Below are 26394 nucleotides of genomic sequence, written 5' to 3'. Positions count from 1 at the left end.
TAGCTAGCAGATAAACAACTCCAAACTTTTAAACACTTACATTTTGTTTTATATTAGTCTGGTTTTTTGAGCCAAAGAATAAAATAAAGGTAAACATACTGAATGCTACTGATAAGAAAGATTGATTACTTCAGATTTCTCTTTGTGTTTGCTGACAAAAGGCAGTGTGCAGTAGCATACCAGGTTTGTTCTGAGTGAAAAATGAAGCCTAGTTGGTAGATTAACCATCTACAAAATGATTCCTTGCAGAGTACAGTATGGCTCTTTGCACTCTAATATCTTATGCAGCAAATCTGACTAAATTATATCTTTAATAAATCATTTAGTACTTAGCACGTTTTGCTAATTATTTCAAAATACTGTAATTCTACATTATTTATATGTTAATTTTTTTATCCTAGAAGAACAATACTGCACATAGTGGATTGGTACCTTCAGTAAACAAAACAGCAAAATGAAATATATATCTACCAAGAGAAGCCATAATTATGCAGCAAAGTGATCATTTAGGATTTGGAAAAGGCTAAACATGCAATGCATTCTACTGTGTGCCATACTTCATACAACTGTGGAAAAATCATAAGTCGCAAAAATAAGGCTGCAAAATATAAGGAGACAGATTTGTAATCACAATCATGCATGAACAATTACATATTTCAAATGTAAAGATCATTCAAATAAATGTAACTGATGGATAATCCTCACAGGGTGCAAGTCAAAGTAAACAGACAGTCCACTTTAGAAAGTGTCTAGTGAATTGATTTAACAAGTTTAATGTGAGCATCAGTGTGGGGCTATTACTGATCGTAAGCTTTACTGATGTTATTTGTTCGCTTGGAAAAATACCGCTCTTTGGAATGAGCACATTAAGGCTAAAATTGCAGAGAAAACCCTATTACAACTTTATTGCTGGCAAATTGGAACCAAACCTTGTCTGTATATCAATTACTTAGAGTTACCACAGAGATAAATCCTTTTTTTTTGTATAGGCTCAATCTTGAAGACAGTGATGAGAAAACTCCTTATTATACCCTACCAACATCACTAGGTTTTCTTAGCAATTTCAAGAAATTGTCAATTAAGTTCTTTTTATTAGGTTCCAAAAGCTGTTAAGTCAAACACAAATCTATCATAAGGCTTGTAACAGCATGTTATTTAGGCACATTTCAATGTTACACTCTTTCATTATCCACCTACCCAAACCCTAATCAAAAGTTCCCATAAAGTGAAGGAGTTTTCAGTTCTCCCATCTCAAGGTTCAGATAAATTTAGAACTCTCATTTCTTGCAGCTGGTCATATGAGTAATACCCATTTAAGTGAGAAGAAATATCATTATTTAGATGGTTTTAGACACCAACACAGTTGCTTACAAGATCATTAAAGTAGAAGGACACAATACTGTGTCATTGCACAAAACAGTCAAAGCAATAATATTTACAAACACTACCAAATATTAGTACAGATGCATTGCATTTTTATGGCACTTGTTTCCTGGTAAGGTTTCCTTTTGGACAAACAGCTACCTCTAAAAATGATAGTTGATAAGGAATGTTGTTGTTCAGATCCCAGAGCTGCAGCACTGAAACAGGCTGTACTCCTTTTCTCCCTGAGTTAAGAGAAATTAAAGTCTTTGTAGGAATTATGTTTTCAAGTCTCCAGGAAGAGTAAAGGACCAGTTATTTTATACAGGAACAGCACAAAGAAGAAACAAACAGGTCTCCTATCAAGAGAGCTACTTGTCAGATGTCCCAGCCGGGGACAGAGTATCTGAGAAAAAGTAGGGGGTAAGGAAAAGAAAAGAGACATAATTTTGATGAAGATCTATGTCTAGTCACTTAACTTCAATATTTCTACAGTGTTCACATTTCAGATTACATGTTAAATGAGACTTACATTCTGCACCTGGTGCTGCATGATCCAAGTTTATTAATAAAGGAATTGTATGGTACGCCATGTGAGTGTCCCACCTTTCAAAATAAACTGGAAATTATTTTGTAGTCATCTAGTTGGTCCTCACAAACTGATGAACAGGGATACTTTTGTTTGAATAGAAAGAGCAACATGCTATGAGTGTGAACAACTTAACATTAAAAACATTACCTAGATGTGTTAGAGCTGAAGGAATAGTTAGACTGGCTAAAGACAAAGATAACAATACCTAAAGATAAATTTAACAAGCTACAAGAGAGGAAATGTAAGTAGATGTGCATGGGAAACAAAGCAGCAGAAAGATTCAAAAGTTACAACACAGTCTTTTGTGCTCAAATTTTCCTTTCTTTGCTTCTAGAGCTGGCGTCATGTACAGCCATCCCAATTCATTCTATAGCATCCTGACTAGCTGGTCACAGGCTAACGACATTTGAAGAGGAAGAAGGTCAAAGCTATCATTACAGTGGTGACAACCAATCACAGTAAAAAAAAAAGTTTTATTTATTACACTTAATATAAGAAACCTTTACTGTGGAATATAATTGTACTGTCACTACACACCAGAGATTTTTAATCCCCAATCATTTCAACATATTTTACACTTCATTACCTTTTCAGTTAGATATTGCTAGAAAGACTCTCTTGAGTCTACACAAAAGCCTTAAAAATTCTACTATTTTTTACCCTCATATTTCACCTGTAAGAAACAGAGGATGATGAATTTCAATGAAGGAAAATACATATATTCTGCAAAAGGTTGGTAAAGAATATAGAGGAAAAAATAGTCATAATATTTTTTAAAGTTTTAAAAAGATGTAACATTTTGTTTCTGAAGCCATAAAATCATAAAATATCTGTAAGTAAGATGTTTATAAGAACTTGGGTATGATACTGTTGCACACAGTATAGCATTGTCTCAGCTAAACAAAATAGACTACATATCTCCCCATTAATGCACAGTGCTCTAACAAACAAAGTCATATTGCCTCTAGGAGGAGATTACTTCCTATGATTCTCATAAGTTCTAATAAGTGTCACTGTGAAAAGGTAAGCTATTGTATCACTGTGGATTTTATTCTGTAAAAATCTATCACATGTGGTCATTTTTTCCCATAACTTAGCTCTCATGCCATATTCTGCACTGATTGAGTATAATCTAGACTTCATAGCAAACAAATATGCTCTTGACATAATGGGGGTCGTCTAGTTAATTATATCATGACATAAAATACATTTTTGTATTCTTTTGTTTGTTTGTTGCTAAATTGATAAAGTAGGCACTGAAATACTAATTCTGGAAAGCACTGTACACATGGAAAGAGATCTGTTTTGCTCTGAGTTTTATCTTACTTGGGTATTCATTACAGTCTCCACTTCAACACAAATGGACCATGCAATAAATACTTTTCTTTTTTTAAAATTAACACACCAGAGGACTTACAGCAAGGAAACCTCTGACCTCTCTACACTAGATTTCACTAACACGTCAACAAGTCTTAAAACATCACTGTTTTTCACAAGATTTTTCAAGTACATTTTATTTCTTTTAGAAACAGCCTGTTTGCATTCTCATAAAATAAAACTACACTTCTTCAGTGTCAAAGAAGTAGAAACACAGTTTGTGACATATCAAAATACTACACTTGAAGAAAGGCAGTGAACAACCAAAATAGAATTTGCCTTTTTTCTTTTTTTATTTTTTTTTTCTGAGTTGTGAAATTTATAAACACTGTAAAATTAAAATAATATGGTCTAAATCGTGAGTCTGACTGAACTGATCATTATTCCACCAAATTATTTCCTTGACAAAAAGATACGTGGTAAAAACCCTTTAAATTCTAGTAGAAGCAAGAAGATAGTGCCTAGGAAACAAATGGCAGTAAAGAAAAAATGAGAAATTCAGAATCTGAAAGAATTTAGAAAAACTATGAAACAGAATGATGTAAACAGAAGAAAAATAATAAAAAAACTCCAAAATTAGATCCTGTCTACTTTCCACCATATTTTCTTCAAGGTTAAAGCAACATACTGACATCACACAGATGCAACAAATGCAAAAATATGTCCTTCACTCTGAAGAATCATTCAGAGACTTTATCCTTGTAATAATCAGCCACCACACAAAAAAGTATTCTGGAAAAATGCATCAGAGTTTGTCTTAACTGACAGCCTTCGGGTATGAGCATCAAAACAAATTAATTCTGCAGTGGAATCCTGACCTGTTGAAAATAACTTGGTATTTTCTTTGGCAGTGAAAGGGCTGGCACCCTTTTGGCATTGAGTTTTGCCATCAGTTTCACTGCACCTGGATTTTACTTGCTGGCTGATCATTTACAATGGGAATTTATTTTTGAGAGGCCGTTCTTTAGATTTTTTGAGCTAAAGATACACTGAGAAAAATTTTGGCTATCAGAACACTGGACAGATATGAGACCCAGAATAACAACACAAGTTGATGTCTGCCAGTAGCTCAATGAAGTAATAATTTTCAGTGAAGGTATTTTGTGTTTCTACTGATGTAAATATGACATAGCTAGAGGAATGTCAGCTCCCCAGCTGGAGTTTTACTAGGATTCATGAACTACAATGAGAGGCTTATCCACTGGAATCTGGTTGGCATGACATAAAACATCAATGACTAAACCCTCACTACTGGCAAAATTCTGTTTACTCAACAGACTGATGAGTCAGAAAGTAGCTTAAGGAGAGCAAGCTCCAAGATATTTAAGATTTTGCACTTACCTCTCAAATTCTTTCTATAAGGGCCTCTCTAAGATGAGAGAATAAAAAAGTGTGAAGGAACAATATACTAAGATAAGTGATTTGTCATGAGTAGAAATTTAAGGCGGACATCCCCCCCCATTCAATTCTCAGTTCTCCTTTCAGGGGCAATGAGGCTTTTGGCAGTAGAAAGAGAGCAGATGGAGCCTTTGTTTACCTCTGGTTCACCTGGAGTTTGTTCATCTGGAAGCTGGAAATTTTCACCCACCTGTCTATGAACAGAATGGGAACTAGACAAGCAGTTGGACATCCAGTTACTACACCTATCAAAATCCTTTTCCTGCAAAAGGCAAGACTAGCTGAGGCTGACAAGAGATATTCACCTTTTTTTCCCATAGTATATATAACATCAGCTTTATGATCTTGAAGAGTTGTTGGAAACCAGAGCATCTGGCACTGCAAGATTTCACACTTAGAGAGTACACTGTTCTCACCTGACCAAGGATATAACATAAGCAAAAGTTGAATTCTGTCATTCATTTCCACTTCAGTATCTATGTATTTTCCTCTTGTGCTTCACGGTTTAATAAATTTTAGAATCCTAGCATTGACATAAAAAAGTACATCAGTAGATCACAGTAACTTGAATAACATTCTTAACATAAAAATCACCTGTCTATAATTTCCAAAAGATGAGGTTAATTTAGAAAACTTTCTCATAAATAAAGTTTTCTACTAAAATTTTCTTTTCTTTTTCTTTTTTTTTTTTTTTAATGGCCAGACTAGCTACATGTTCTGTTTTTTAGAGAAAGTAGTATCATAGGGACACACAAATAACAGACTATTATGTACTGGAGGGATTTGTATAAGAACAAAAGAATGTTTAGAAATGTCAAATTTCAGAGGTGCTGTTTTTTTTAGAGCCATGGAGATGTTTTCTCTTTATGCAATTAAGGAATATACACATTTTCTGAAATTCCTTTGACAAAGAGATAAGTAGATAAGAACTCAACAAAAAAGATTTGGTAGGATTTGATTAATATATATGAACTCTAAAATTGCTTGATTAAAATAAGAAACATTAAGAGAATCAGTTTAGTAATAGAAAACTATTTATTAATTTGTCACGTTTTATTTTTCCTTTTTTGCATCTTCCTGGTGGTTTCATTCTTTTAGGCTTTTGCCTATTAGCATTGATTTCAGCCATCCAGTGTTATAACAACAGGTGAAAACCAGCAGCATTTATATGCCAGTAAAAGGCTTGATCATACAAAACTGGCACAAAAGACAGATTCTTAAATATGAGAGGACTGCAAAATTATTTTAGTCTTTTGCAGAAAATTGTCAGATCAGCAGACAAATGCTAAGAATGGACTTATTTAAAGCTTTAAGGCTATTTTCATGTTGAATCAATATGCGTGTCTAGAACCTTGTTTAAGAAAACTATTCACCATGCAAAGTTTTAAATGCACAATATCAAAGAATAATTTTTGACATTTTGATTCATACATGCTTATAAAGCTCCAAGACAACATGGTTTAATTATAAAACATATTTCTACTGCCTTAGTCATGCCAATTAAATTTGATTGGATACTTTCTTTATTCAACAAGCCCCTTTCATGTCATTTTAATTTACTGTCAAAGCAGCCTGAATATTGGAAACTAAATTATTTACTACAGCCCATAAGCCAATAATGTTCCATTTGTCTCTTACAGAGGGAGACTAGACTAACAAGATTATTAAGGACATTACTTGTTATAGCGAATGTCCTTCACTTTATTTGAGCTTCATGCTGTGCTTTCAGAGATCATACTTCAAAAGAGCTCCATTTCATTCCATCACTGAACTTCTGATATAAATTATTCTTTACTAGCTTTGTAATATTCTGATCATAGAGAAAGTGGACCTGATCTTGTTGGGTAAAACAGAAGCTTCTTTTCTGAGATAACTACAGAGTTTATTTGTGTTAAACACCTTTGATACACTCCCTTGTGACAATAACAGAGACCAGGCAGAAATCAGCTAAATATATCATACAATGATAACACCTCAGAGATTTAACTCACAAGGGCTTTGGTTGTCTATTCAGTGATTTCAAACCAAATTCTGCAATCTAATGCATGTGGTTAAAATCAATTGTGTAAATTCTATAAAACACTGTGTAGAGAATGTAATAAAGATAATGCAGAACAGGCTTCAGGAAATCAACAGATCTAGGATTTCACAAAAAGAGACTTGAAAAATAGATTACAAATTGTCTAAGATATAAGCCTGTCATACAGACTGATAAATTGATAAAGGGTTACAAACACAAAGAAAGATGGAAAAAATAATAAGCTGGAGAAGGTAATTCTTGTCCTAGTGCTAGATCCACTCTACCTTTTTGTTATGACTCAAGTTCAGCAAGACTCTGAAATAGATTATTAACTCAAAGCAAATGAATTATCTAGGAATTGCTTACATTAGTAAACACACTTAAATCTATTTCTTAACTCAATTTGAGGTTTGTTACTTGTGATACTGGAAGGTCTCTCAAAAATCAAAAAGGAGTAATGAAAAGCAGAAAGGTTTTTAAAAACTGCCTAGAAAAATTCTTCAACTTTTGAAAAAGCAGTTATCATATGGGGGAAAAAAACTCCTTCAAGAACATAGAAAGAAAGGTAGAAGATAAGGTAATTCCTCTGTCCCCACAGATATAGACAAGAAAAACACCCTGCCTTGTGCAATGCACTGCATGCTGAATTGCAGATACCAGCATTAATGAAGAAAAGACATTACTAGCCCCATTTCTTCTGCATAAGACTGACTATCCTGAGCTAAGAAGATAAATTTGAAATACTTGTGAAGAAAGAAACAGGAAAATAGCTTAGTATCAGTACTGTAAGTCTTGCCTACTTACTAGCACTGTGAAAACCAGGATTATGTTAGGTTTGCCATTTTTGTCCACTTCAATTGCCTTCAGCTTTTATGAAAAGCTCACATAACACAATGTGAAATCTGTGAAAGAGGAAGATGATGACGAAGATACACCTCTCTTCATATTTGTCAAAAAAGTGATGGAACAGCCAGATAAATCAAATTCTTAAAAATCTGAATGATCTTGGAAACATTCACAAAAATTAGGAACAAGTATAAATTTTTAAATTTAATCTACTAAGACTATACTTTCATCATTATTTCTGCATGCTTGCTAGGTTCCCACTCAGGAAATTCATTAGTTAAAAGCTTTTACATAATGTCTGCTTTTTACAAAACAAAACAAAGTTCCTGAATATGCAGAAATAAAGAGTAGGAAAAGACAACAATAATGCTTTATTGACGAAAGCACTTTCTTATGATGGAGGAGGGCATAAGGTGATAATTTAGTGTTCCAGCACAGATTTACTGGATAATGGCCAAATATTTCAAAGCAAACACAGCTGTAATGTTTATGTTAAAAACAACAGGCTAGGGTGGCAGTCAATCAGACATTCTCTATCCTTCAAGCACTGACAATAAATTGTTTCTTTTCATTCAACAGAAAGATTGCTAAAGTGTAACATGACAGAAACCTTTGAGAAAATGGTGCTGTCCTCATAGGAAGGATTTCTTACTTGCTTTTTCAAGTACCTCTTAAAGGCAATCCTATTCACCAGCATCACTTAATGATTTTAACAGAATTGGAAATGAAATGGAGAACTATTACTACAAATAATGCTGCTGCTGTTAATGCCCAAATCCATAGGAATGGAGAGAAATTTTATTTCTTTATATCTTCAAGATCATCCTGAATATTTTACATCCTGAAACCTGTACTGGAACTGTGTATGTTATACCTATAAAGAGTCAATGAGAATAGTCAAAATCTGCTCTGAGCAACTGAGCAGAAACTTGTCTTTAAATGAGGAGACTTTATCAAAGTGAGAATTGTGGAGCTCGATCTCACAAAATTGGGTATAGTCTCTTTTCCACAAAATTAGATATATACTCTCTTTTTATTCTCTGTGGTAACAAGGAACACATCTACTTCATCTGCTGTAGTACAAATATACTGGGACATACAAAGTCAAAAATTACTCAACGGTCCACTTAAAAAAACCCAAAAAACTCTTACTGCAATGTTTACACAGTGAAATGCACTTTATGTCTCTACTACACTTCAGATATGCTTTCCTAAAAGTGTTTAACTAGAAGCCTAAGGTTTCTAGTTTATCAAACCCCAGAAAATTTAATAGAATATACAATCTTGAAAATCCTACAGAATACAGAAAATTATACAGAATTTATATTTTTCATGTTTAGATTCATTATCAATAGTGTTAAATCTAGATGTATTTCAACAATTTGAAAGTTAAAAACACAGACTCTGGTTTTTATTTGACATATACTGATGCAAGAGAATCCAATGACCATTTCTTTCAAGCCTTTGAGAAGTTGCTATCTATTAGTTGCTCACAGGACAAGTATAAGTATTTCCCAGGTAAGATAAAAATAAATGAAAGTAAAATCGAGCATTTCAAAAAACCAAAACAAATCCCAACCCTAAATTCATGGGATAAATCCCATAATGTCTATGTAGTTTTCTATGAAACAAAAGCATATGTTCTATTTGTTAAACTGAGTCTTACAAGCTGTAAGCCTGGTCAATGCTTTAATCCATTTTTATAAAAATAAATTTTTAAAGAAATACGCTTAGAATGCATGATATTCTCATATTCTGCAGGATTAAGCATAAATGCAGCATAAAAAAAACCCACCACACTGAAATATATTTTACATTCCTATATAAGGAAAATTAAATTTGTCTACAATATACATATGTGTTTCATTTAGGTACTTTATGCCTGTATGTATGCATTAATCTCCATGTAATATGGGCATCAACAAAAAATATACTTTTAGCAATTCTATCCCTGGGAAAACACATATAAGTGTAAGAAATTAATACAGTCTCCATAAGTACATATATATGTAACCCCAGGATACATATAATAGAAGCTGGAATTCATCTCAGGGAATTTTTAAATCCAGTCTCCTGGTTTTTTGTCCCAAACATTTATTTCATTTGGGCCTACGTGACAGGAAACCCTTCCCTTTTTAATATTTGTGTGTGTTTTTGATAAACATAAAGCTAAAATAATTCACTGGTAAATTAGGCCTTGTAAAACTATATAGAAAGATATCCAACAAGTAGTTTCATGTCACTTTTCTTGATTTATGTTACAGATGTGTTTGTATTAAAAGACAAAAAGGCTGAATTCTTTAACATTTTAGTATAAAAAAAATATGTGCATAAACTAATGTGGGGTTTTTTTGAGATTGAACTTTATACACCATGTTCCATTTTGACTGAAACAGTGAAATAACTAGCATGTTGCCTCTCTGAAGCCGAAAGCAATTTCCTTTTCTAATTTTAGTTATGCAAAGCCTATGGGCATCATCAGCATTTAGTAATTAGTTTTATAATTACTGCTGTTTTGCTCACTGTCATTCAATTTTTCTTACAACATGGTCTGGGATTGAAACATCCCACATCCACAGCTGTGTAAATTGCCATCCATTTATAAGACAAAAAAAGTAACATTCAACATACATCATTATTCAGTCAAGAATGTGTTATTGGTACTTAGGTGATGCTTTGAGTACATAAGCTGCACAGTAAAATACAAAGAAAAATATATTTAAAACACTTAATAAATGCTATATAAGACAGAAAACTCTGGAAAAATCTAAATTTGAAACAAAAGAATTTCCATTAAATGATATTTCAGATTATTACCAAAACCTATATCTGCTCCAAACAACAGGAAAAAAAATCTATTTTTGTTAAAAGATATAGCTGAAAAACAGTTGAATTCAGAGTTCCTAATAGTGTAGTTTGATCATTATTGATACAAGAATTGGTAGACTGGTAACTAACTACAAAATTATCTAACCAAGAATCACCTATCAATACAGTGTCAATATATTTAGATGTGATACTCCAAAATATTTGACATCATTGACCAGTTAATTTTGTGAACCCTAAAAATACAAATGGGTTTAAGTGTGATATATCTTCTTAAACCCAGCAATTTTTCTTAGAGAGATTATATCACAGAAAAATTAGATTGACCAGAATTCTTATGTTACTGTTTTAAACACATTATATTCCAAATTTTATACTTTTGAAAATTTCTAATTTGAAATATTCTATTAATTATGATTTTTAAAGACAAGAATTTCAACAGTCAAATAAAAATGAAAAATCTATCTTTTCTCCTTAAAAAAAAAACAAACAAAAAACATAATTTCTTCAGGGAGCAAGAAATGCTACATTCTCTAGAACATGTATGGTTTACAAAAAGTGATCATGGAGAGAAGAAGTCCCACAGAGGGTTTGCCCGTGTCAGTCAGCTGCCATGGATGTCACCCTGCTGGAGCAGAGCTGAGCTCTGATGGGAACCATCTCCCCCAGCACCAGGGAGCACCAGCACAAATGGGACATCAGCAGTGGGACCACCCATATTTGCCTCTCCTTCCTTCCTGCCAGAAAGCAGAGTAATAAAGTCTTTTTAATCTTGTCCCCTATCCTTTGTCAAGCCTAGCTAGGAGAAAGCAGCTGCTAATAAACATAAAGCTGTTACACACAAAGGGCGAGACTGTGCTCAGCCCAGTGAAGGGATAGAGCAGATATGCTGCTGCAGAGGAAAAATTCAGGCAGATTGATTTCAAGGGTTTTTGCAGCAGTGTCTGCTATTTTATGTTTTGTGACACAGCTAAAGCCTTACATTTTTCCAAGGGAGAAAATAATTCCAAACGTTTTTTGCTGCAAAAAAAATTTAAAAAAAATCTCAATTTATACTATGTCTCAGTGAATATATAGCATTCAGTATGACCTAAGTCAGAAAAAATCATTATTTTCCCAAAGAGCAAAAATTTTAGATCCTTTAAGAAACCTGGAAAAAACAAACTAATACTTTGTCTCCAGTTACCTACAAAGTATGAGATGAGATCCTCAGAGATCACTCAGGCAATGACCACAGCAGACACTTAATGCTCTTACCCTACAGATTACCCCACAGCCCACCTCTCACCCCATCCCTCAGATCCTCAGAGCCCCAAATTGCCCTCAAATTGCTCAGCCTCACTCGAGAGCAGGCAGGCTGTCCCCAGGCAGGGGTACCAGCTCAGCTGCCCACGAGCACAGCCCAAGGCTCCCAGCTCCAGCCTCTGCCCCACCAGCTCCCAGCCACAGGGTCCCTGGAGCCCATGCAGTGGCAAGGGTGTTTGTCCCCAGGGATGCAGGTCAGTCAGGAAATTTCTGTGCCTTTGAAAGATTGATGCCCACACACCATATCAATAACTGGCTTTCATCTTTTCAGAATTTTTTCTGTTCATTTTGGAGTCTTTGGGATTTTTTCTTTTCTTTTCTTCCCCTTCATGTATGGGCAAATATCATTACCACCTCTGTTTCCCTTTGTTCCTTAAAAAAAACCCAGAATGCACATAATTTTTCAGCAGAAGAAATAACTTCTACTTTTGAGCCACTGAAAAAAGCCAATTGAGGGACTATCTGGCTATATGTAATTAGATCATTCTTTCAGGGAGAAACAAAAGAAAACAAAAATCCCCAACCCAGGAATCCAAACACAAAATCTGTGAAATGGAAATTCATGTACTTGTGCCTCAGAGGTTTTGGCCTTCATTACCAAAACACATAGATCCACATACAAAGGTTTTTTCATCTCTGAAATATGCAACAACACTTTTATTGAAACTGCAGGAAACACACCTGAATAAAACCCAGTTATTTCTGACAGAACTGAAGTGCTGTGTGCATTGATACACCATTCAAGCAGGATGAAAAGCATGTCCTACACTGTATCTTCCACTTATTTGAATGACGTGCTACACAGTATTTAAAAAAAAGGCTGCAAAATATTCACTTCATGTGTTGTGCATGACAACTATTACTAATGCATGGGAATATCATTACAGAAAAATACTTTAGAAGCTGGAGTTACTAGAGTCTATTAGGATGCCTATTTACACACAGGGAGACAATTTTGTGGCAAAAAATCTTAGAGGAAGGTGAGCTAACCCTCCTGCACTACAAACACGGAGAGCTGCTTTGGGAATTCTGCCTGAAAATACCCTGTTCACTTCAGATGGATCCAGAAAAACAGTGCAAAGGGGAATAGACAATTCAATAGTAAAGAAACACTGTCTGAGGGATGGAGCAGATAACATAAGTTATTAGCTGTAGCACTCTTTCCTGCTAGCTTTTGAATACACTCTGCAATAACATGTGCAAAGTATTTTGAGAGCTTCAAATTGCAATTCTCGTAAAAATGTGAAGAAGTAATATTGTACATTCCAGAAACCTCTTCATTCATAAAATATTCCTGACCATATGTCTGTAAACTAATAGCAATCACCAAAATGGCATGAAACATGGCACAAAAAAGTGTGAAAAATAGCACATGACAGAGATCTGATACATCTTCAGGGAAAAAGAAGTTTCAGGGGAAAACACTCCAATGTCATCAACATTCAGTGGCTATCAGAAATGTATTTCTACTAATTTTGTCCTTACCAATTAATCCCAACTATATTGACAGTAAAAGGTTAAAAGGGAAATAAATTAAGATTATTGTCAATCATTACATACAGAAAAAATAATTAACTCAGTATGTTTATTTATCTATTTTTTTGCTAGTTGGTTAAATGAATGACTGGTGACAGGTTCCTTGTTTTCTTTTCCTTCATTTTGTCACTAGAAATGATCAGTATGAAACTAAACGGAGACATTAAATTGAAATTGTTAGAAGCACAAAATATAAAGCAGATGTATCCAGATTATTTCAACTTTCTTGTTGCTCTAGTCTCTTAGTAAAATGCATTGATATCTACAAAAATAGTTAATTAACAACAGAAATAAACAGAAACCTTACTTTCCTCCCATATTACATACTAATATTCAGGCTTCGCTTTTAAAAATGTGTCTTTAAATAATTTTATAGAGAAATTGTGCAAAAGAATGCACTTATCTATTTGTTATCAGATAAATATAACACTTATCATTGGATAATTCATAGATAACAGATTGTGCAAAGATGGTAAAGCATTCTTAAATGCTGACAAGTGCTCGGAATAACACAACCATAGTATATAGCTTTGGGGAAGATATAAGGGAAAAGATGGGCACAGACAATTGAAAAATTGTCCTTTGGGTAATGTGAGATGAGGGAAGAAAGTGAGCTGGAGAGTCAGCAGTCTCTTGTCTGCCCATAAGGATACACTCAGCATCCTCCCAGCATAGGAATGGTGAATTAGCCCACTACATATGCAAGGATTTTCATTTCTTACTCACTTCACAAGCAAGAGAAGCAAGACCTAAGTTCTGAAATCACTCCAAATTTTTGAGGACAGATGAAATCCCTGGACTCTGAAGTGAGGACTGAAGCACAGTTTCCCCTGAGCTGACCAAAAATTGCTTGCTGGGCTAGGAAAGTTAACTGAGTGCAACTGCATTTTTGAACGTTAAAGGAATTGACCCAGAAGTCTGAGGAGACTGCTTTTATATGGGATTCAAAAGAAAGTAAAATATCTTTCTCCCAGAGTGATTCACAGTGGTAAATGGTTGAGCTTGAAACCTTTGTTACTTACAGAATTTACTGTTGAGAACACATCTGAAGGAAGTCAGTGGCAAAATCTGTGGCTTTCTTTGCACTTCTGAAGAAACTACCTGACTCTGAAGCAGCCATTTTTTTTTTGTGTTGAAAATATGTCACATCTCTTTTCACTACTTGGAAATAGTAGGGACAGCTGAACTCAAATCATGCAGACAGTCTGAATTCACTTAACTCTAATTCTGAACCAGACAAGAGTGAATTCAGAAGGAATTATTTTCTTCCTAGCTTCACACAAATTCTTGCTTCAGTTAATATGCTCTCCTAGAAAGTCAGTTACTTTTCCTTTAGATCCCTAATTTCTGTGCATCACAGTATTAGGATTGCAGAGGTGACTGAGGCAGGTTTGGGGTCAAGGGAACCATTTGTGTGTGCTTAGGAAGGATCTTCTAAGCTCACTCAGTCTGGCTGTGGCTTCCCTTGTCCAGATACGAAATTAATAACCAACATGACAATGCAAGATGTCTCAATAGACAGGTATCAGACTGGAAGGTGTCATAAGGAACTTTTCAGACAACTCTGAACAGATTTTTTTTTTCCCCCAGGAATCTTCTGAAGTCTGTGGGTAAGATAATATTGCACTTGTACTACCCTGGCCAATTCAATATCATAACTGTGAAATCCAGAAGATTACTTCCCCAGTCTCCCCTTGTGATACCTTTTCTGTGATCATTTCTTTCTATCACAACCTATTCCTACTGAAAAAATTATGCCATTGAAACAAAATATAAAATCAAGGGTAACCTTCAGTGTCCACAGTTATTCATGAGAATTCACCTCTTGACATTGCTCAATCCTTACCAGCAGAAGGAATCCAAAACCACATCACAATGATAAGACATTCAGGTTAATTCCCAAAGTAAAAAAAAAACCATCAAAAATGGCATGTCCATATTACATGAAAATGTATATTAAATATATGTCACTGGGTTAAACCAAAGAATATCACACTGGAATAGCTAGTGCAACTTTTACTTTAGGTTTTTATGATACTGTTACTGAAGTGTTCTGTTCAGCTGTGGTTTCCATTCTCAAAATATGTTAGAAAATTGGATACGACTCAAGTAAGAGCTACAAGAATGATTAGACTTCTAAAAGTCATTCCCTATAGTGAAAGACTAAGAAAGCTCAATTTATTTAGTTACTGAAAAGAAGGTTAAGAGGATCACAATACCTACATGTGGAAGAGATTTCTGACAGTAGGCAGCTCATTAATCTAGTGAAAAAAGCATAACAAGATCCAGTGTTTGGATGCTGAAGCTGAAATAAGACTACAAATGAGACACACTTTTTTCACAGTGACAGTAATTAACTGTTGGAACAATCTGCCCAGGGATGTAGTTGATTCTTTATCATTTAAATGCTTACATCAACATTAGATACTTTCCAAAGAGATAAGCCCATGCCTCAAACAGATGCAAAAATACTGGATGAGGCTCTGTCTCAGGTCTGCAAGAAGTCAGTCTGGATGCTTATCAGAGCTGCTGAACATTGTACCTCAACACAACAGTGCTCTGAGTGCTCTGCACTTCCAGGACCATCACATCTACCCGTGTGCAGCCCAGTTCAGACTGAACAAACGCTGTCTCCAAAATTCACCTTCCTGTCTGACAGGGAAAATGAGAACCCTCCCAAGGCAGCTGTGGACATCTTCACAGATCATCCCATGGCACATTCACTGTCTGGCATAATCGCTGCTGGAGACCAAAATACACCAAAACTGCCAATAAGAACATGGTGCAAAGCTGTTTGAGCACTGCTCTGCCAGACGCTTCCACCCAAGGAATATTTCTTGGGCTGACTCCAAGCTAGTGATGAGTGAGTAGACACATAGCAAATGGCCTCTCAATGTAGCTGCCTCTATGTAAAATGCAGTTCCTTTATGTCTAATGAGTTTGTAGGAGAATCAAGAAGCTCCATGAGGATGTTGAAGAAAACAGCTAAAGCCAAATGTATGATGAGATTAGGTGAGCTGCTAATTTTCCTATCAGCTCCTTAGTAGCATTCATAAAAGAAAACTTGCCCTTTAAATCTTCAGGATAGGATGTTGGAGCAAAAGAATAGCAGAGGGAAAAAAAAAAAAGGCTGGAGAGATAGAAGCTACAACAAGCATAAATAACAGCACTGATACATGAAATAAGCAGAAACAGGTGGTATATAGAGGTAAAGAAAAAATAGTGTTTTAAAATAGATGACAGAAGAAGTTTTATCTTCAGAAGAACAAAATTAAACACCCCATTTATTCACCTCTAGGAAGGGATAGAAAGAACCATTTAAAATGTAAATAAAAAATAAAAACTATGCACTCAGAATGCTGTAGGAAGGTGGAAATGCACAGAAAATCAATCACACCTGGAGTTGCCATACAATATACGTGCAAGATTTTTGTAGATTTTTTTTAGAATACCTAGTTATATATTTTTTTCTTTTGACACTTAAGAGATTGGCAATGGACTAAAAAAACCTTTAAAAATTACTAATGTTTAGTTTTTGTTTTTTTTTATGAGATACAATTAAGACAATATAATACAGAGATTCACTATAAAATGGATTAGTAGCATTCTTCCTATTTGATTTCTTCATTACCTACCCTAAGTGCAAATCTTCATGTTATTCTGAAAAATATCTCCTCAATACATGGGTTAAATATTTAAATGGGTTAAAATTCCTTTCATTAAATACAGTATTCTTGCAAAGGCCATGAAGACAAAATTGTTGTTTAAGAACTGGACTCTTGGTCTTAGGACATGGGAAGACAGCTCTGTTCCTTGCTCTAACACACACTTCTCATGGGATACTGAAAAGTCACTCTTGGCAAATGTGCTCAGCAGCTGCTTCTTATGATCAGATTACCAAAGTGCTGAAATCTTTTGAAAATCTGGCTATTTATTTTGTTGCTGAATAGGATCAGAGATCTTTTGAAATCTGGCTCCAGTTGGATTGCTGTGCTCTTTTGAAAAGCTAGCCCTAAATCTGTATATGCCTCAATTTCTCTATTAGCATTATCAGCACTGCTCTGCATCAAGAGGATGAGAAACAGCTCACATACACAGTAATTCAAATTTGAGAGAGGATATAGAGAATTACAATTGCTCCTATAAATGTAGAAATACAATATGCAGTTATAAAAGAAAATAAAAAAGCAGTTCCTGACTTTTCCCAACTTTTGCACAAATTATTTTCTTTAAGATCTACAGCGATCTTGACAATATTCTGCTTCCTATAGGTGAAGTTTGGGAATTGTCTATATGTATTAAAATGTGAGCAAAGATATTTCTCTGTCTTCCTTTTATGGTCATAAATATGTATTTAACTACTTTACAGATAATGAAATAAGACACAGAATTTTGTATTTTCATGTGGTACCATCCCATGCAAAGCAAAGCAAAGCAAAGCAAAAGTAACTTTTATAGAGTACAGGAAGAATGAAAAGTGACAACACACACAAGTTTCTGCAGATGCACTCAGCTAACTCTGTGAGTAAATATTACAGGCAATGATGAGCTGAACTACTGAAATTAGGTAAGAATTTTCTAACAGCTCCATTCAGGAGGACAACTGGTGTTTAAGTATTTTGTGAGGCACTTGCCTTTCTTTCCTTCCATAGTAACAGAAAGCGTGGTGACTAAAACCTTTGAAATTTAAAATAAAAATATCCACTTTGGCTTAATAGCTAGAAAATAAAAAGAAAATTATGTTTCTTAAGGGAGCTTGATATTTAAAAACAACACAAGTTCCCCAGCTGTGTAGCGATTCTTATTTCACTTGTGATCTTGGGGAGATATAGAGGCTTACATGTTCTCTAAATTGTAAGCTCTATATGAAGGATGTTCTTTAATTACTGACAGCTAATGAAAACAGTTTTTACTGATCTCTCTAATGTCCTGGGAAAGTCTTTACTATGGATTCATTGTATTCTACTTTATATCCCTGATTGAAATGGGAGACCACAAGAGCATAGGGATTTGGTGGAAACTTGATTTCCTTCCTCTGGCTTCAAAGAGAACAGTTGCAGAAATTAAGCTGCGTTGATATTGTGGTCAAACTTTGGTCAGACTGTGGTTATACTTGCATATTATATAGAAATAAAAACCACTGCACTTTGGTTTTAAAAACTGCTGGATCTACCATCAGTATCTAAATCTTGCTCTGTTGATCAGAGGGATCTAATATAACTATTACATGAAAATAAATATTATTATTAAATACATATGCTTCACTTCCAGGGCTCTATTATTTACTCCAAATATTGAGACAGTCACTTTGGAAAATGCTAGTAAATATACAACTGCAAGCATATGAGATGGGAAACATACATTTTCTATCTTAAAAAAGTGTCTTTTCTTTCATTTCAGACAAAGTATTTTCTTTGAGTAATAAGTTTTTACTTGCAATACAGAGAAATGAAACTTTTGGTAAAACAAATATTGTAAAAGTATTCAATTACAGTGCTTTATTCCCTCTATGCACCCCAAACTGTTGGTTTGTTTTTTAAATTATTTGTCTGTGTGGGGTTTTTTTGCATTTATTATCAGTTGGTTAATCTATTTCTTCATACAGATTTATTTATTCAGCCTGCAATAGATATCCCTCAACAAGATCTAAAAGCAGGATTCATCTGATGGGGGATATATGGTAGAAGTTCAGATGACCCAGAAAACCAGTAAGCTCCAATAACAGAAGACTAAGCTCCATTGAATTTAGCAGGGCTTTATGTATGTCCTTACATCCTCTGCCCAGCTGAGGACACTAAGGTATGAATGCTATACTGAAACTGTTAAATCCAACCACAAGATCCAATTCCTCAACTGCTCTCATCTGCAAAATGGTGCACTATGATATTAAGCTTGACTGAGGCATGTCCAAAGAAAAAGGCAAATAAAAAGACAAATAGAAGTTCCATCAGATATTGCAATCTGCAGATAGGAACAGCATTTTCCATTTTACATATCAAAAACTACAGTGGTGATTACTGTTCCTGATTACTACAAGTAAAAAGCAGAACAAGTGCTTTTGGCACACCAGATTCATTGCACATCAGTAATTGGCTAACTCCATCATGTGCATTATTTTAAAAAAGTTATGTAGACTGCACATATAATTTAATATATTCAAGCTTCTAAAAAAGAACACCTGGCGCTAACCCATGCAACATAAAACATGAATGTAAAAATCATATGGGAGCATTTTATGAAGAGCTTTGGAAAAGAGGATGTTGTGGCACTGACTTTTATACAGAAATTTCTACTGGATGAAAATCCGTATCATTATAGGGACAAGAAATTAACTTGGTTTTAATTTGAAAGTTTCCCCTGGTTTATTTTAGTATCATTGCTAATGTTGGAGCCAAAGCAACCATCAGTACTCTATTCATCCTGAGATATTTACCTCTGCAAGTCCCATGCTTTTTTCAAAACACACTCAGTCAACACCATCAATGTTCTCAACCATGAATTGTAATGACAACACTCACCACCTTTTAGCAGGAAAGAGGAAAGTATGTTCTCAACTTGGGAGTGAATTTTTATTGACATGCTAAGGTCTACGGTACACAGAAAGACACGCACATTGAAGGAAGGAAGAATGAAGTGAAAAGTTAAAAACTTTGGGATCTCTTTTAAATATTAATATCATTCACCAGATTGTTTTCATTACAAAGGTTGCATTAAAGATGCAAACATGTAGAGAAAAATTCAGGACTACAAAGAGAAGATAGTCAGTCCTGGATGCTGAATACAAGAGGAAGACATTTTGCATATTTAGGGTTTCAGATCTGGACTCAAAAAAACCTCAAATGGCTAAGAATAATAAATTGTATTAAAAGAACATAATAAATATGCAGTATTGACCAAGTCATTGTAGCAGTACAAGAAGAGAAAGGAAGATGAATTGCAGTGAAATAAAATGGAAATACAGTAGTTGCTGTGAGTGAGAAGACACTAAAGTCACATTTTCTATTTCCTTGCTCTTAAAACACTTACTGTTTGGTTTTCCTATTTAATTGTTAAGTTTCCAGGTGGAGTTCTAGCAATAAACAACTCTTCTAGGGACTGACATCTGACTGACAACATTTTAGAAAAAGTATTAATTTGTTATCAGCAGTAAATGTTTTGTGTCTCCACAGAAGTGATGGATAGAACTTTTTATGATACAAATAAAGCACCATGAGAAAGTAAATCATTCTATCATTTCTGCAAGCAGAACTGGAAAGATCAGGTAGGTTCTTTTTATGCCTTTCTTCATAAAAAGAAAAAAAAAAAAATCTGAACTTGAAATGCTTTTCCCATTATTTCTGTTCTGCTGGATAAAAACCCAAAACATTTCCAAATCTTTTAACTCCAGTAGCCAAGCACTAAGGACAGCAATGAAAACATTAATATTCTTATATTGAACCAAAATTTTTTAGGTTTGATTTAATAAGCTACATAGATTGTTGTCTATGATCCAAGCATCATTGTAATTTGAAAATTTTAAATCAGCATTAAAGCCTTGTTTATTTCCAGTTTCTTAATTATCATACCCAGAGTAGTTTCTGTAGAAAAACAGATACTCCTTTCTTAATAGTAACTCTCACTTCAAACTGTTTTCCCAGATCAATTAATTATAGAGTTAATGTGTTTAACTTGGTTCTGCCAATATAATATTCTTACAGTATTTTAAAACCATAATTGTTATGATACTTGCAAATACTTCAGTATACAATACATATCCTAGTTAACTGGACTTGCAATTTCAGACATTTAAGCTAGGGCTGCTTGATAAGAATTACTTTACATTTATCCATGTTTGTTAAAAAATATAACAACCTTACTTTTATCCCTTTAGTGCAGGAAATTTCCCAATATTCTGCCTATAATGCTTTGAGGCTGAAAGAGCTCAGTACTGTAAACTTCACATCACCAGCACTTACAAAGTACGGATTATCCTGAAAATTGTATTGTATTGTAACCTGAACTCCAAAGACGTGTAGAATTGATTCTGCACAAGCAAGCACTTCAACAAACCTTATCAAGCTCTTCTGCCTTTTCTGCATCATTACAAGTTTTATTATACCTTACTGCTAAAGAGCATAATACTGTTGCCAGAATTATTTAACATTTCTAATACACATAAGCCCATTTTTTTCTTGAATTTTTCTAATCCCGTTAGATTTTTTTTTTTCTTAATATCTCTACTTGTCTTTGCCAACATTCTGCACCTTGGACATTGCAGTTATCTTGCTAGATATTTCCCTTTAATTCCCTAAGTTTTCTATAAATACCCATACATATTTTTGCAAGTTAATTATTTTACTGTCCTTCCAGAAAAGGACACAGTTTTAGAGTTTTCAGGTCCATAGGAAATTGTAATTTCATACTTTTTTATTTAGGGGTTCCAGTTCTAACTTGTATTCTAATATTTTTCCATCAATATTTTTCCTTACAATCATTTTCACCCATAAGTTTCTCCACTAGGCAATTAGTCCCTCAAATGCACTAAGCATATTTGTTGTTGCCCTCCTCCATTTGCCAAATTTGAAGCCAATCAGGTCATGATCACTTGTCACTAGGCAACAACTAACTCAGTCCCATATTCAATTAATCTGGTCTATGACAATGAGTTTCAAATGGAGCTAACTTATTTTGAGTCCAATATCTTCCATACCAGAAAGCCATCAATAATTCCCTCAGAGAACAGTCATGTTTTACCATTGACCTCCTGAAATTTTCAGCACTTGGTTCTTGTTACATTAAAAAAAAAAAAAAACGAACAACTAACCATCTTTAACTCATGCAATAGGTCAAAGACTAAGGTACATCTTCCTGTGGCTGCACTGCCACAAAAACAGGTTTACAATGGATAAACATTAAGTTTACAATCAGTGGTTGATACAGAGAGTCAGAGCACAATAGTAGCCTGTATATATATATATATATATAAACAGGGATCAGATTCTCATAAGAACAATGCCTGCAAGGCAGGGACAAATAAAAAACAGAGCTATCTGAATTCTCCAACACAAGAGCAGAAATTCTACACAAAGGATCTTTTCATATCAAGAAATACCACCAATTCATCTGCATTTGCCTGTTTTCATCTGATTGACTTTTTCACATCAAACTTTGAAAAACCACGTCTTAGGCCAAAAACACTGTGGAAGAAAGTAATTCTTACTTTTCCCTTATAGAGGGTTTCCCTGAGACAGAATTGTATAAAGGCTCAGAACACAAGGCTGGTCTGACTGGAAGGCTTGTGGGTTTTAGCAGGGAAAGACTTGCACTGTCTTGCACTTCCTGCTCAGAAGACAACACTCATTTAAAATATAAAAGGCTAACAACAGGTAATGTTATTTAAAGTGTTTCCACAATGAGGTCATGCAGAAGAGAACTTATTCATCTCATATAAATGCATACATATCTAGCACAAAAATTATTAGAAAAAGATATTTAAATTAATGAAAGTAATTCCACTTGACATTTGGGATAACAATTACCATACTTTCCAATTATCATTATTGCTTGTTTTCTTTCCCAGAGAATTCAAAGTGCTGGACTTATTTCCTCAACCCCAAGCCCTGCAGTATGATATGACATCAAGTTATTTTTCTAGAATTATATACTTTGTTTATTTAGAGAATAGAACCTTTGAAAAGCATGCCAGTTTGAAGGAAAAATGTGCAATTTTGGTTTAAAGTGTAATTTTTCTTCTTGTGCTTATCAATTTTTTTTAAATCTCTCTACCAATGCAAACTTGAAGTAACATTGAGTGCTTTATGGCAAGGAACTTTTCAGAGCTGTATTTACTTACATTGAACAGGAATAATTTGGACAAGAAATATTTCAATAAACCACAAATACTTCTGAGAGAATCTTATTTCTCCTCCTACTAATAGATATTAATTCCAGAATACAAATGTGTAAAACTACCTAATTGCAGAACATGGAACATTAAAAGTAGAGATGGCTAAACTAAAAGTGATTTTACACAACCTACCAGTCAGTCAGTACTATTTACTGAAGTCCTTTCTCACTCCCCAGCTACAATCTCTCACTCTTGTCTTACAGCAGAGTAAGAAGTTTTTTACTTATGTAGCATAAAAAGTAAAGTTTTGGCTTAGAAAAATAAAAATTATAAACCCACTTTTAAATTGACATACCCAAAGTTGTCTTACATATTCTTGTTTCCACAATGTCATATCATACAACAGGAAATATGACTCATGGCCTTGCAAAACAACTTGCATATCCAAAGACAGAAATTAGCACCACACTTCAATTAAAAAAAAAAAAAAAAAAAAAAAAAAGGAATTAAGACATTATAACTATTTCAATGTCATCCTGGCAAATTACCAGGACAAGGATTTGAAAAAATAGGCACAATACTGGATATACTTTCTGTTTCAAAAGAAACATGTGATTTGGCAAAAAGATCCACAATATAGTGGAAAAGAACATGAAAACCTGCATGATCTTTGAATGCTTTGAGAAACAGTTTGTGTTGAAAGTACAATGAAATTTGAAGACAATATTGCAAAATACAAAGGTTCTCACAAGAGTTTGAAGTCAGAACAGAACTACAGAGCCTGGTATCAGACTGCACAAGAGGATTTGAAGTTCAATGTCACATAAAGCACCACTTCCTTCCTGAACACACAGTATATACTATGAAAATACTTCTATTTCCAGACATCTTTCAGAAAATTCACATATTAATTAAAAAAATTGATAAGCAGCTCATTTATTGTTGTCCTCAGAACATATCCCAGAACCAGAAGAAAGACTTTTGGAAAGATGGAAACAGAGAACAGTACTGTTACTGATAACACATTGTATGTACTATCAAAGACTGAAAACTTTATTCCTACTGACTATGACATCTTGATTATTTTCTTCCATATGGAATCATACCCCAGTCTTTAAGAACTGTCTTCAAACTAATCTACTAAAAGTTCTGTCTATTTGTTTATCAGGACTGAGATTTCCTACACACAGAAAGCCTTAGACAATGTGCCTAAAGAAAAATGACTGAAGTCTGCTGTATTAGAGGATGGAATTTTTTCCATTTTTAGCAAATGTCAAATCATTGGCTATTGCTTTTAAGACTAATAAAAGATATAATGGTTTTTAGATCACCTCTAAATAAAGATTAGTATGAATGGAGAAATGATTTACCAATAGTCACCACAATGAAATTTCTTTAAAGGTTACAATCATCAGTTATTTAGCTGAAACACTGCTGAGAATGCCTGGTCACTTCTTGAATAATGCATAATGTTCATTGCAGATTTGATCTGTATCATAACAATACAGATATTTCTAAAATAATGGAGAAAACTATCTGTTACTTTCCAATTGCTCAAGATATTTCCATGAAGTAATTGACTCTGAAAATATTATATGGAGTTACCTGAGTGCTCATTTGCAAGCACAACTTGTAGTGATCACTACACAATAGGCATAAGAAAACAAACTCATCAGCCTTTACAGACTTCTAAGAAAAGCTGTGATAAATACAGGGAAGAGTAAAGGACCTTTCTGAAATACTAAATTAAAATTATTAAATTTCTGTACAATGCTGGGGGACAAATTTAAAATAAAGCTTTTAAAATGAATTATTAACACAAGCAGGCCAACACATTTGGGGAAAGAACAAAAATAGCATTTGCCTCCATGATGTAAGTACTTCTCAAATAATTTCCCAAATACCTTTAAGTCTATTCAGAAGACTGCTTGTGCACATACAAAGTATAAAGTCTAGTGTTTTATGGTAGGTTTATCATCCATACTTCACATGAACCTACAAGCTATTTATGTGAGCTTGTTTATACATATGGACTTCTTCAAGGGCAGCAAAAAGCAACCTTAATAAATGAAACTGAATTTCTTTTGATGTAATTTCATGAATGTTTGATCAGAATGTGTTAACAGGTTTCTATGTAAGGAGAACTGGTGAAGTCACAAAATACGCCTGTACTCTACAGTTAAACCTGCTTAGGGGAATTCTTATACAATGAAACACTCTTGCATCAAGCATTATTTCAATGTACTGACTCATAAATAATAGAATCCTACTTAGTATTAAGCTAAGCACCCAAACAGAAGGAACAAAATGGTGAAAACCCCTTCCTGAGCCCCCATACCCCTTGCTCCAAAAGGAATGAGCACTAGATGGCTGAAGGGCAGAGTTATTATATCAGATAGGGTGAACAGACTTCAAATGTTTACCCAGCCCTTTTTTAGGGACAAACACTAATCTAGATAAGACTACTGATGGGGTTGTCTAAGAATAAGATTGTGTTCTTCCTTAAAATCCTTCATTAGAATCTTTGCACAAAAAGGAAGATTAAGTATTCAGGTATATATTCCAGAAGAGGATAATGAAAAATAGATCCCAGATACTCTGAAAATATACATAGAGATCAGCAGAGCTCAGACTTCCAGTAACATAGGACAGCTTGTAGAAGCAAAGACAGATCACAAATTGCACTTTACATCTACCTTGAAATACTGTTTAATTGCCTGAGAATAAACTCTCATCCTGTAAAAATGGGGAACATTTGCATATTATATCAGAAGCCTAATGAACCATGTTACACTCATGCCCTGGATGATGTAATTATTGTCCTTTTTTTTCTCCGTGAGAATTATATATGATGTGGCAGATAATATAAAATAAATATATAAAATGATATGTCCAGCTACTAAATCCTCAACCTGAAACTGTGTCGTTTTTTGCCCGCCATGCCTCTCTCTATCCATTAAAAATTTTAATTTTCCTTAAATAGTATCACTTCCTTTAAATGGAAGAACTGGTATAAGCCCTTTGCACCATCAATACAAGTAACCCTTCATGGACAGCTGTGGTCTGATAAATAAAATTCTATTTCTATCTCCTCCCTCTACCCTTAAAGGTGGCTTCTTTGTTTGCCTCATGCTATATACATTCTATCTAGCTTAGTTTAGATTAAGAGTTTATAGTTCATAAATTGTGGATGAAACCTGAAGTGCTCAAATCTCATATATTTCTTCCAAATATATGATTCCTTCAAAATGTGAGAGCAGTAGCTAAAATAAAGGAGTGTTCTGTGCCTGATTTCTGCTACTGTAA

The 26394-nt window shown here is 34.2% G+C and overlaps 1 protein-coding gene across 2 annotated transcripts in view; it reads right to left on the bottom strand.

The window, feature by feature from the left end:
* Positions 1 to 26394, bottom strand: part of NPAS3 (neuronal PAS domain protein 3) — a 581412-nt gene that overhangs the window by 381715 nt on the left and 173303 nt on the right. The window lies entirely within an intron of this gene.

The sequence above is a fragment of the Oenanthe melanoleuca genome, chromosome 5 (assembly GCF_029582105.1).
Source record: "Oenanthe melanoleuca isolate GR-GAL-2019-014 chromosome 5, OMel1.0, whole genome shotgun sequence".
Classification (NCBI taxonomy): domain Eukaryota; kingdom Metazoa; phylum Chordata; class Aves; order Passeriformes; family Muscicapidae; genus Oenanthe; species Oenanthe melanoleuca.
The sequence above is the reverse complement of the archived record's forward strand: the minus strand, read 5'-3'. Positions and strand labels throughout refer to the sequence as shown.